Here is an 11371-nt window from a genome sequence, read left to right as displayed (position 1 = left end):
ACATGTGTTAATATAAATATATTAAAGAACCATATATGTGTACTATTGAGCAATAACATGTGTTAATATAAATATATTAAAGAAGCATATATGTGTACTATTGAGCATTAACATGTGTTAATATAAATATATTAAAGAAGCATATATGTGTACTATTGAGCATTAACATGTGTTTCAGAGAGCAGCAGATATGATGACTAGTTGCCTATAAGTATTGTAATGGTGCAAAAAGTCAAACTTCATGTTCATGTTATCATTTATCCTAACCTTTATTGGAATGTACATCCAAGTTTAGTTGCAGGAATCTGAGGGAACGGATGTAAGAACAAAACTGGACAAGAACATCTGAAACAACCACAACCAAATTCACTCTATCCAGATGGAGCAATTTAACTGGATAGTTTTTATTAAAGGCCAAAATGAAATAGAGTAACGAGGCTGTTTTTAAAATGTAAGGAGTAAAAAGTACAGATAATTGTGTGAAAATGTAAGGAGTAAAAGTAAAAAGTCGTCTGAAAAATAATGACTCCAGTGAAGTATAGATAACCAAAATTTCTACTTAAGTAAGGTAACGAAGTATTTGTACTTTGTTACTTGACACCTCTGCTGAATATGATATGAACACCAACTTTATTTGGATGGTTTGCGAAAAAAGCTTTCTGTCAAACAGATCTATGCTAATATACAGGACTGCCTCAGAAAATTAGAATATTGTGATTTTCTGTAATGCAATTACAAAAACTAAAATGTCATAAATTCTGGATTCATTACAAAATCAACTGAAATATTGCAAGCCTTTTATTATTTTAATATTGCTGATCATGGCTTACAGCTTAAGAAAACTCAAATATCCTATCTCAAAAAATGTGAATATTCTGGGAATCTTAATCTTAAACTGTAAGCCATAATCAGCAATATTAAAATAATAAAAGGCTTGCAATATTTCAGTTGATTTGTAATGAATCCAGAATGTATGACATTTTTGTTTTTTTAATTGCATTACAGAAAATAAAGCACTTTATCAAAATATTCTAATTTTCTGAGACAGTCCTGTATGTGCCATGGAATTTATGCTCCAGTCCTTAGTCAAATGAACCTTGTATTATGCCATTGCTTTTGATCAAATCTACCTCTGATAGTCTGTAACTAGAACTAGGATATACCCTCAATGACACCGCAAAGTAATTAGTACACATGGGACATAATAAAATAACCGTAGTATAAACTATTGCTCAAAATATAGACAAACTAGTAGATAAAGCACGTGGCTTCCATTGGTACCTGTCCAGCTGCCCTGGGGAAAAACCCAGAGGAGATAAAATCTACTAATTGGCATTTACTACATCTATATATATTCATAATTCATCTCATGCACTATTGATTTCAAATGTATGGAGGTTGGTAGTGATATATGATAAAATCGTGTCACTGACCACAAGGTGGCAGACATTGTAGAAAGGACACAGCAGCGCCCTCTGGTGGGCTAGTGGGGAACTGTCCTGCAGTGGTACTTCTAAGTAAAAAAGGCTCATGAAGTTTGGATGTGGAGTAATAAGTTAATTCAAATTTAGCTGTTGCAAATCCGCAACGCCTGCCTTGAGAGGGTTGCAGCATAAAAACTAGGATGAGTTTTAGTTCGCAGTCGTGGCTGTAAATTGATTTTAAAGAATGTCCAAGATTTACTCATATTTTTTTTCTTTTGTCACCTGTTTTGGTGTTACCAGGATGCCAGGTGTGGGGGGGCATTAGTCTTACCTGGGGGGGCAAAAAAAAACAAAAAAAACTAGCGCACAATCCAGCGTATAGGCTGCTCCTTAACCCTTGTGCTGTCTTCAGGTCAAGGAAGGAGGAAGGGAAGAAATGAAGAAAGAGAAGGGAGGAAAGAAGGGAGGAAGGGAGAAAGGAAGGAAGGAAAGAAGGGAAAAAATAAGGAAAGAAGAGAGGAAAGAAGGAAGGAAGGGAGGAAAGGAGGAAGGAAAGGAGGAAAGAAGGGAGGAAGGGAAAAAAGAAGGGAGGAAGGGAGGAAGGAAGGAAAGAAGGGAAAAGAAGGAAGGAACAGAGAAAACAAGGAAAGAATGCACGAGGGGAGAAAAGAAGGAAGGAAGGGAGGAAGGAAGGAAAGAAGGGAGGAAGGGAAAAAAGAAGGAAGGAAGAAGGAACAGGAGAATTAGGTCATTTTGACCCGAAGACAGTACAAGGGTTAAAACATGTTCTGTTTACTCCTCTCTCAATTAAATCCATAACTGAACATATGAACATGCAGGTGATAATGTTTTATTTTTGGTTTTTTCTAAGGTGATAGAGGGTTTAATAGATGATTTAACACCATCCACACCTCTGTTTAAAACATTACAAATACTAACAATCTACGATGTGAATAAGTATCAAACAGGAATCCTGACAAAGTCTCTCTGTTAACTTTACCCAGACATTTTCATCATTATTTTAATTCTTATTATCATTCATACTCCACAGGTTCTCCTTCTGTAGAACTGCAGCTGCTAAATGTTCATTTATGTATCAAGGTGTTGTGCTGTGGAACAGTTTAAAACATCTATCTGCACTCAAACGAAAGCTGAAACAAAGTTTATAGATTTTTAATATATATGTATTTTTCAGGCACCATTATTCAAATATATTTCTAAGCTATTTAGGAAAGGCAAGTTTACTGTATTTATACAGCACAATTCAACACAAGGTAATTCAAAGTGCTTTACATCGACATTAAAAGTGGCAAAACATAATTAAACAGTAAATAACAAATAAGATTAAATAAAATTATAAGAAAAGAGGTAAAATAATAAAAAGCACAAGTTGCTGAAAAGTAAAGGCAGTAGATCCAGCAGGTCCATCTCATTTCACTCTATTTAATTGTATTCTGAAGCATCGTATAACTCTGAGTTATTAGTTATACAGTATAGGCCCATGTATTGTGCTTATATGGTTTTGTGAATTATAGTTTTTTATTTTTTCTTGTTTTTTGGGAGGGGGGAGACTCTGTAATGTTCCTTTTTACATTGCAAACAATTAAAAAAAGAAAAAAAAAGAGTAACATTAGTACGGAAACTTTTCACTGCTTCATTTTAACGTTATTTCATCAGGATGAAAAGGAAATGACGTCTTTTTCGCTGCTTTTACCCGTCGTGGCGTCTGATGGAAAGATCTTCTGGTGCATCGTTTAAAACCCAAGATGATGTTGCAGAGATTGGTACCAAAGATATGAACTAAAAAACATCATAAACACCTTGATCTTAATGTTGAAATCACTCATTTAGTCTCTTGGGTCCTTTTCTGAAGTTTCCTTGTAAAGATAAGGTGTGTTTGTTTCATTTAAAGTCTCAACAACATGCAAATATCTCACAAACAAAAACATTTAACCCTGGTGATGTCTTTGGGTCAAAATGACCCAATTCTTCTATCCTTCTTTCCTCCTGCTCTCTCCTTCCTTCTTCCTTTCCTCTTTTCCTCCTTTTTTACCCTCCTTTACTCCTTTTTCTTCCTACCTCCCTTTCGTCATTCGTTCCTTTATTACCTTCTTTGCTTTTTCTTCCTTTTTTCTTTCCTTTTCTCCATTCCTTCCTCCCTCCCTTCTTTCCTCTTCTCCCTTCTTTCCTTCCTTTCTCGCTTCCTTCCATCTTTTCTCCCTTCCTTACTCCCTTTCCTACTTCCTTCCTTCTTTTCTCCTTTCTTCCTTACTTCCTTATTTCCTTCATTCCTTCTTTTCTCCCTTCACCCTCCCTTGACCCAAAGACAGCACAAGGGTTAAAACATTCAAATCTGTAGATGAAAAACTAAAAAAAAAGAAAAGGAAATAAATACTTAGATTTTTGCAAATAATCCCAATTTTATGTTTAATGTATTTATTTTTAAGGGTATTTTGTAAAAACAAAACAAAAGAAAAGACAAAGATTCAACCAGCTCACATGTTTCTGCTGGAGGAAACACAAGCATCCAACTAAATATCACATAAATATGTCACTTTAAACACTTAACAGGATGACAGCATGAAAGTATCACACAAGAAAAAAGGCTGCAGAAAGAAAAGGAACAAACAATCATTATTAAAAGTTTCTTTTCCAAACATTATAGTAGATAAAAGAGTAAAATCCTCACGGCTTGGGCGTCAGCTCGCTGGCGGGCGCTCGTCTCTCCTCCGGCCAGCGGGATTCCTGCATTTATTCATCTCTTCTGGGTTTTAAAAGGAGAAAAATGATTCAGATTCACAAATCTGTTAACGCAGATTTCATCAATTAAACAGCTGATCAGAAGAAATGTTGAAAGATGACGTTAAAGACAACCGTAACCTTGCAAACAAAACCATAAAAAACTGATTTACATCGTCAGAGTCAACGTTTGCCCCCCCGTCTAGAAATAGAGAAGTTAGAAGAACTTCCCGCTGCTGATGCAGAAAATACTTCCTGTTTCCCACAGTTACTCCTTTTCCACCAAACCGGTTCCAGGGCTGGTTCTGGTTCTGGTTCTGGTTCTGGTTCTGGTTCCAGGGCTGGTTCTGGTTCTGGTTCTGGTTCTGGTTCTGGTTCCAGGGCTGGTTCTGGTTCTGGTTCTGGTTCTGGTTCTGGTTCTGGTTCTGGTTCTGGTTCTGGGCCAGTGCTGAGTTTGGAACTGGGCTTTCTGTTTCCACTGACTAATAACTGGCTCCAGTTCCAAGGTAGCACCAACTCTTTGCTGGTTTAGAGCAGGAACCGGCAACCCAAAATGTTGAAAGAGCCAAAACAAATATGTCTGGAGCCGCAAAAAATTAAAAAAGTCTTGTATAAGCCTTAGAATGAAGGCAAAACATGCTGCATGTATCTATATTAGTTATAACTTCACTTTTTTTCATTATGCACTTTGAAAAAAAAGTCCAAATGTCGAGAAAAAAGTCGAAATGTTGAGAAAGAAGTCGAAATGTCGAGAAAAAGGTTGAAATATCGAGATAAACGTTGAAGTACAATCTCGAAAAAAAAGTCGAAATGTCGAGAAAAAAGTCAAAATGGTGAGAAAAAAGTCAAAATGTCGAGATTAAAAAGGAAAGGAAAAAGGTAGAAAAAAAGGAAAAAAGGAGGAAAAAATAAAAAAAGAGAAAAAAATAAAAAAAGGGAAAAAAAGAGAAAAAGAAGGAAAAAAGAGGTCAAACATCTCTGAAAAAGCTCCAGGGAGCCACTAGGGCGGCTCTAGAGCTGCGGGTTACCGAGCCCTGATCTAGAGGAAAGAAGCGCTTACGTAAGCGGAGGGGGAGGAGTTATTAAGACCAACGGCAACAGCAAGACTGGGAGACGGAGACATTTTCAGATAAGAATTAACCTGGATGCAGCAAAGCATCATGGGAGGAGGAGGAGACAACCTGTCTTTTGGAGATGTGTCCACGGAGGAGCTACGTGGACCAAGTCCTGTACAGGGAATGTTCATGACGTCACAGATGAGACTTTCACCCACTGAGTGTCAGCTTAAACTTCCAGTTTGAGCAACTGAAAAACATATAAAATGAGAAAGAGCTGTTGTGCGATCGACTGTATTCATAGATTTAGCAAGAAATCAGAGTTATCGTTTTACAGACTGCTGAAAAATAATCTTAAGAGAGACAAATGGATCAGTGCAATTCACAGAAACAACTGGATTCCAGGCACCGAAACGTGGATTTGTGGTTCCCATTTTGTATCAGGTAATGTTGTATTTTTGGGTAGCTAACGTTAAACGGTCAAATCATAAAGTTCGGTGTCCTCATCACTTTAATTTCTACAACAAATCCTGCCTTGAAGTCGGACCAAGCGTCAAGACTTTTGTATTCAAGCTTTGCTTCGTGTATTTCCCCGGCGTAGAAAATAAGTACCGTATTTTCCGCACTATAAGGCGCACCTAAAAGCCTTTAATTTTCTCAAAAACCGGCAGTGCGCCTTATATATGATCATTACTGTAATTTCTGTTACTGTAGTCAGGGGGATTGTGGGTAATGTAGTTGGTGTCGCCGAAGTAACGGCGCTAAAAACGTCAGGAATCGTCACAGACGTTCAAGACAACAACAGCGACGCTGACTCGCATAATGGCGACTTTGAAGACACGGAGACAAGCTGGTTTTTATATTGTTAACAAAGTTTGACATACAGTACTTTTCTTCTTGTTTTTTTTTTTTGCATTTGCTGTAGGATTTTGTAGCATTTCCTGTAGCGCAGCTCCATCAGGTAGATACGTAACTCAACCCCAGCCACTATAGTACGCTATTTTACCAGATATTTAGTGCGCCTTATAATGTGGTGCGCCTTATATATGGAAGTTTTAAATTGTGTGATTCATTGAAGGTGCGCCTTATAATGCGGAAAATACATATACATATCAGGAAACTGGATTCGTGGCCAAATATTAATGTCCATGGACCACTGGTTCTTGGGGTAACTGTACCAAATATTAATGTCCATGGACCACTGGTTCTTGGTAACTGTACCAAATATTAATGTCCATGGACCACTGGTTCTTGGTAACTGTACCAAATATTAATGTCCATGGACCACTGGTTCTTGGTAACTGTACCAAATATTAATGTCCATGGACCACTGGTTCTTGGTAACTGTACAGGTCACTGTCAAGTCCAACTGACACTAATTTAAGCTGATAACTCAGTCCCAGTAAGTGGTCGTGGTCCAGTGGGGAAGTGACGTCAACGCAGACCATCTATTAGAGAAAATACCTTGTTGTTGCTGCAACTTTCACGCAAACACAGCAATGTGATGACGTGGCTCCTCTTAGCAACAGAGTTGTGGAAAACAAACCGGTTTTCAGCTGGTTCCTACTGTAGTTGAACGAGTTGTGAACCAGAACCAGCCCTGGAACCGGTTTGGTGTAAAAAGGGTAATAGAGTCCGTTTGGACCCCAGTGGACCCGGATATACTCAGATTGGTTAAAAGGCCGGCAGAGCCGGCGTCCTCCCCACCCTGGAGCTTCCTCTGCAGGGCGTCTCTCTGCGCGCTGAGCTGGGCGTTGCGGTCGGTCAACCGCTCGTTGTTTGAGCGGAGCTGGCGCTTCTCCCGCCCCCAGGCCAGCTTGTCCTTATTCACTGTTGCCATGGAGACAGACACTCGCATTTATTTATCCGGTGGAGAACACAACATTTGACCTCTGAGTTGTTTAAAAGCTCTTACTCTTGACTGCCATGTAGACGACCCCGACGAGCAGAAGAAGACAGACGACGCCCAGAAACACCGAGTCACATCTGGCGTGACGCCTCTTTCTGGACTTTCCACCGACTAAAGACACTAAACAGATTACGGAAGAGAATCAGGGCCGTGCAGGAGGAAAATATTTGAGAGGGGAAGATTTCTTTTTATTGTGCACTTCGAGAAAAAAGTCGAAATGTCGAGAAAAAAGTCGAAATGTCGAGATTAATGTTGAAGTACAATTTCGAGAAAAAAGTCGAAAATGTCGAGAAAAAAGTTGAAATGTTGAGAAAAAAGGCGAAATTTCGACTTTATGCTTGAAATTGTATTTCAACATTTATCTCGACATTTCGACTTTTTTTCCTCTTTTTTTCTCCTTTTTTCTTTTTTTTCTTCTTTTTTTCCTTTTTTTTCTTTTTTCCTTTTTTTCTACCTTTTTCCTTTTCTTTTTAATCTCGACATTTCGACTTTTTCTCTAAATTTTGACTTTTTTCTCGCCATTTCGACTTTTTTCTCGAGATTGGACTTCAACGTTAATCTCGACATTTCGACTTTTTTCTCTAAATTTTGACTTTTTTCGCAAAATATGAGTTTTCCTCGACATTTCGACTTTTTTTCTCAACATTTCGACTTTTTTCTCAAAGTGCACAATGAAAAAAAAAATCTTCTCTAAACTATTATTTTTATTTTTCTCCTTCCTGGCCCTACTACTCTTCCATAACAGATAAAAGTATTAGAGTAAAACCCGCCAAGGCCGTGCTGTAGCAGCGCTGCCAGGGCCGGAGGCGTGGTACCTGCGTGCAGGGCCCGCGGGGCCCCCGGGGGGCCGGCGGGCCCCCGGGGGGGGCCGGAGACACCTCCTCCACCCAGGGACTGTCGTACACCCGCAGGCTCTCGGCGCTGACGTAGATGTCCACCACGCTCTCGCTCACGTCCTGCTCCAGGTGCACCGTCCTGAGGACGCCGCGCTCAGACATGGTTCTTACCTAGACTCACCTGGACTCACCTGAACTCACCCGACGACAGAGACGGTTTGTTTCTGAGAAGAGCTGCCACGCCAGAAAGAGGAAGAGCAGATCAGGAAGTCAGGAGGGAATGAATATGTGTTCTTCATAAATCCAACTGATCCGTCGCCTTCTGATGGTTTTGTGGCCGGTGAGTGCAGGTAAAAGGTTACATCCAGTACTCGAGTTGTAAAAAGAATCAGGGGGGATGGTGGATTTTATCATATGGGGACAGATAATTTGTGCTGATTATAAATAATATAATATATTAATAATAGCAGTGACCAAAACAGCTGCAGAAATACTGCAGGAATGACATAGCAGCAGTTAAATGCAGCCTTCTGTAAGCTTTAAATATCCACTGGGCTTACATCAAATACATCAAAACACAACAATAAAAAACACTTTTCTGAACTTATCAATATGACTCTGTCCTTCACAGGATAAGTAACATGGATCACTGCAAAAACTCACAATCTTAACAAGAATATTTGTCTTATTTTTAGTTAAAATGTCTCATTTTAGTTAGTTAGTCTTTATTTCAGGGGGGATGATTTGGACCGTTTTTATTTCAGGGGGGATGAGGGGGGATGCCATCCCCCCTCATCCCCCCTCAACTCCAGGGGCCTGTACTACGAAGCAAGTTCAACATATCCAGGATATCTTTTCCTTATCCAGATTCACTAAGCGGGACAATTGCAATCACGCTAAGCGGTCACACGACGGTGGTTATCAACTCGGTATATCAACCCAGGTTTCTCCAATCTGGATATGAGCGCGTGCACATAAAAGGGGCGGTGTTTTCAGCGCATGACCAATCGCAAGCATGGAGAAGTCCGCTGTCAGAGCCGCTTATTTCAGTAGCGAAGAGCAAACAATAATTTTACGGAAATATGATGAGTATAGGCATATAATACAGGCAAAAAGCAACACAGTTGCAGCTGCAAAATGCAGGAAAGACAGCTGGCAAAAGATCGCTGACTGTATAAATGCGTAAGTTCATAGGGATATAAACATATATTTGAATATTCTGGGAATCTTAATCTTAAACTGTAAACCATGATCAGCAATATTAAAATAATAAAAGGCTTGCAATATTTCAGTTGATTTGTAATGAATCCAGAATGTATGACATTTTTTTTGTTTTTGTGTTTGCATTACAGAAAATCACAATATTCTAATTTTCTGAGACAGTCCTGTATATATTGGTTCTATAACTATTGTTGTTGACCGATAACTTGTGCTGATGCTGTACCAAAGAATTGGGTTTATTTATTTATTTTATTTTATTTTTTATTTTTTCAGGAGGGGGGTATTTAGTATTTTAAAGTGACTTCTCAGAATGTTCGAGGGACGAAATTGAAAATCCCTTTTTTCCTATCCCCTTACAAATGCATCTTCTTTTTGATTTCTTCTTGATTTATTTATTTAATTGGTATTAGTTTTGGATTGACTGTACATCGGATTTTGGGTGATGATTTGTTTTATTTATTCATTGATTGATTTATTTTTTATTTTCTCCTCCACCTCTTTTTTATTTTTTTCCTTTTTTTTTGGATCGTTCATACAGGTACTCATCAGGGAAAGCAAAGGGGTTTTGGCGGTCCCTGAATACGCGTTCTCTTCGGAGGGATCCTCTCACGATCCGCGCACCAAGCTCCACTGGATTCTCTTCGAAAGGGCATGTCATTTTCCAAGAGAGCTGATTGGTCAGTGGGCGGTGCTTTTATACCCGGCGATCTGTATCTCGAACATAACCTGCTCCGGAGCAGGTTAGCTGTTCAGCATAAGTTACCATGGCGATGTACCCCGGTAAGAAGTGAACCACCGTCGTAGTCCTGAAAACCCAGGGTTAAACCTGAAGTTACCTCGCTAACCCCAAATCCCGCTTCGTAGTACAGGCCCCAGTACTGGTTACATTACAATACAAAACACTGTTGTGTTTTGTATTGTAATACCTGATCTGAACTTCTTAAACCTTACCCACGACAAATACCCCCTATTATAATAACAAACTAAAACTAATACTGAAACTAATGGAAAAATACAAAACTATAATAACTCTGGATACCCACCAATCAAAACTAAAGTAATGACAGAAAAACATTCCAGATCTGAATCAACATAAAGAACTGGTCCATGTTCCTGCTGTCTCTTGGTTATCAGCTGGTGATGATCCACGGCCTCCAAAGCTTCTGTTTTCCAGCTGGTGATGATCCACGGCCTCCAAAGCTTCTGTTTTCCAGCTGGTGATGATCCACGGCCTCCAAAGCTTCTGTTTTCCAGCTGGTGATGATCCACGGCCTCCAAAGCTTCTGTTTTCCAGCTGGTGATGATCCGCGGCCTCCAAAGCTTCTGTTATTCAGCTGGTGATGATCCACGGCCTCCAAAGCTTCTGTTATTCAGCTGGTGATGATCCACGGCCTCCAAAGCGTCTCTAAACCTGAAGCAGGAGCTTCACAAAAACACCCACATGTTTAGATTGTAGCTCATTATTCAAGTTGACAACACGACTGTGGGAGCGGATATGGGAGTGACTGCAGAGTAAAGAAAACAAGTCAAGGATGTAATGCAATACAATACAACAGGATCTGATACATTTCACATGTTAACTCATAACTGGTCACGGTTTGAAGAACCCATAATGACAAGGGACATTTTATTATACTGTACTGTTTTCAAAGCTGCTGCAGTGTTTTAACAGAGATAGGGGCAGCGAAAAAGGACTTTATTCAGAAACAAAATCTGTTCCAGCGTGCCCATGATTGAATGAATTATCTTTTATTTCGGTCATGTACACGTTTTTACAAAACAAAATGAAAAAGTAAAATAAACATTGCTTTTGCCCGAAAAGGTGTCGCTGAAGCCGTAGTTTATAGTGCCCACCCCTTTTTATCTTGTGATCAGCTTAAATAGGAAACATTAACATTACTCTGTGGAAACAAACAATGCATAAAGAAGATAAAAAAATAAACAAGACAAAATATAAAATTGGTGTTTCACATTCTAGAATTTTTTTAATAACATACTTTATAGTTATAGTGTTTTACATTTATTTACAATATTTTCTTGAAACATTTTCTCAAACTTACTGCACATTTTTAGGTCGTTGTCACAACTATTCCATATTTCTCTTGCCTTAATTAATGTCCATCTCTTTTTATCTGCGAAAGAGAGACTCTGACGGAGCTTCTTGTTCATTTTATTCCAGCAGCAACG

The 11371-nt window shown here is 39.0% G+C and overlaps 1 long non-coding RNA gene across 1 annotated transcript; it reads right to left on the bottom strand.

Moving 5' to 3' along the window:
* Positions 1-3843: 3843 nt before the first annotated feature.
* Positions 3844-8130, bottom strand: LOC133450452 (uncharacterized). Its single transcript, XR_009783112.1, has 5 exons — positions 7943-8130; positions 7134-7247; positions 6926-7048; positions 4114-4188; positions 3844-4030 (listed from the first exon to the last, which is right to left on the bottom strand). It is a non-coding gene; the product is annotated as an uncharacterized LOC133450452 (long non-coding RNA).
* Positions 8131-11371: the final 3241 nt, after the last annotated feature.

This window comes from Cololabis saira, chromosome 1 (genome assembly GCF_033807715.1).
Source record: "Cololabis saira isolate AMF1-May2022 chromosome 1, fColSai1.1, whole genome shotgun sequence".
NCBI lineage: Eukaryota > Metazoa > Chordata > Actinopteri > Beloniformes > Belonidae > Cololabis > Cololabis saira.
This window is presented reverse-complemented; position numbering and strand designations above follow the sequence as displayed.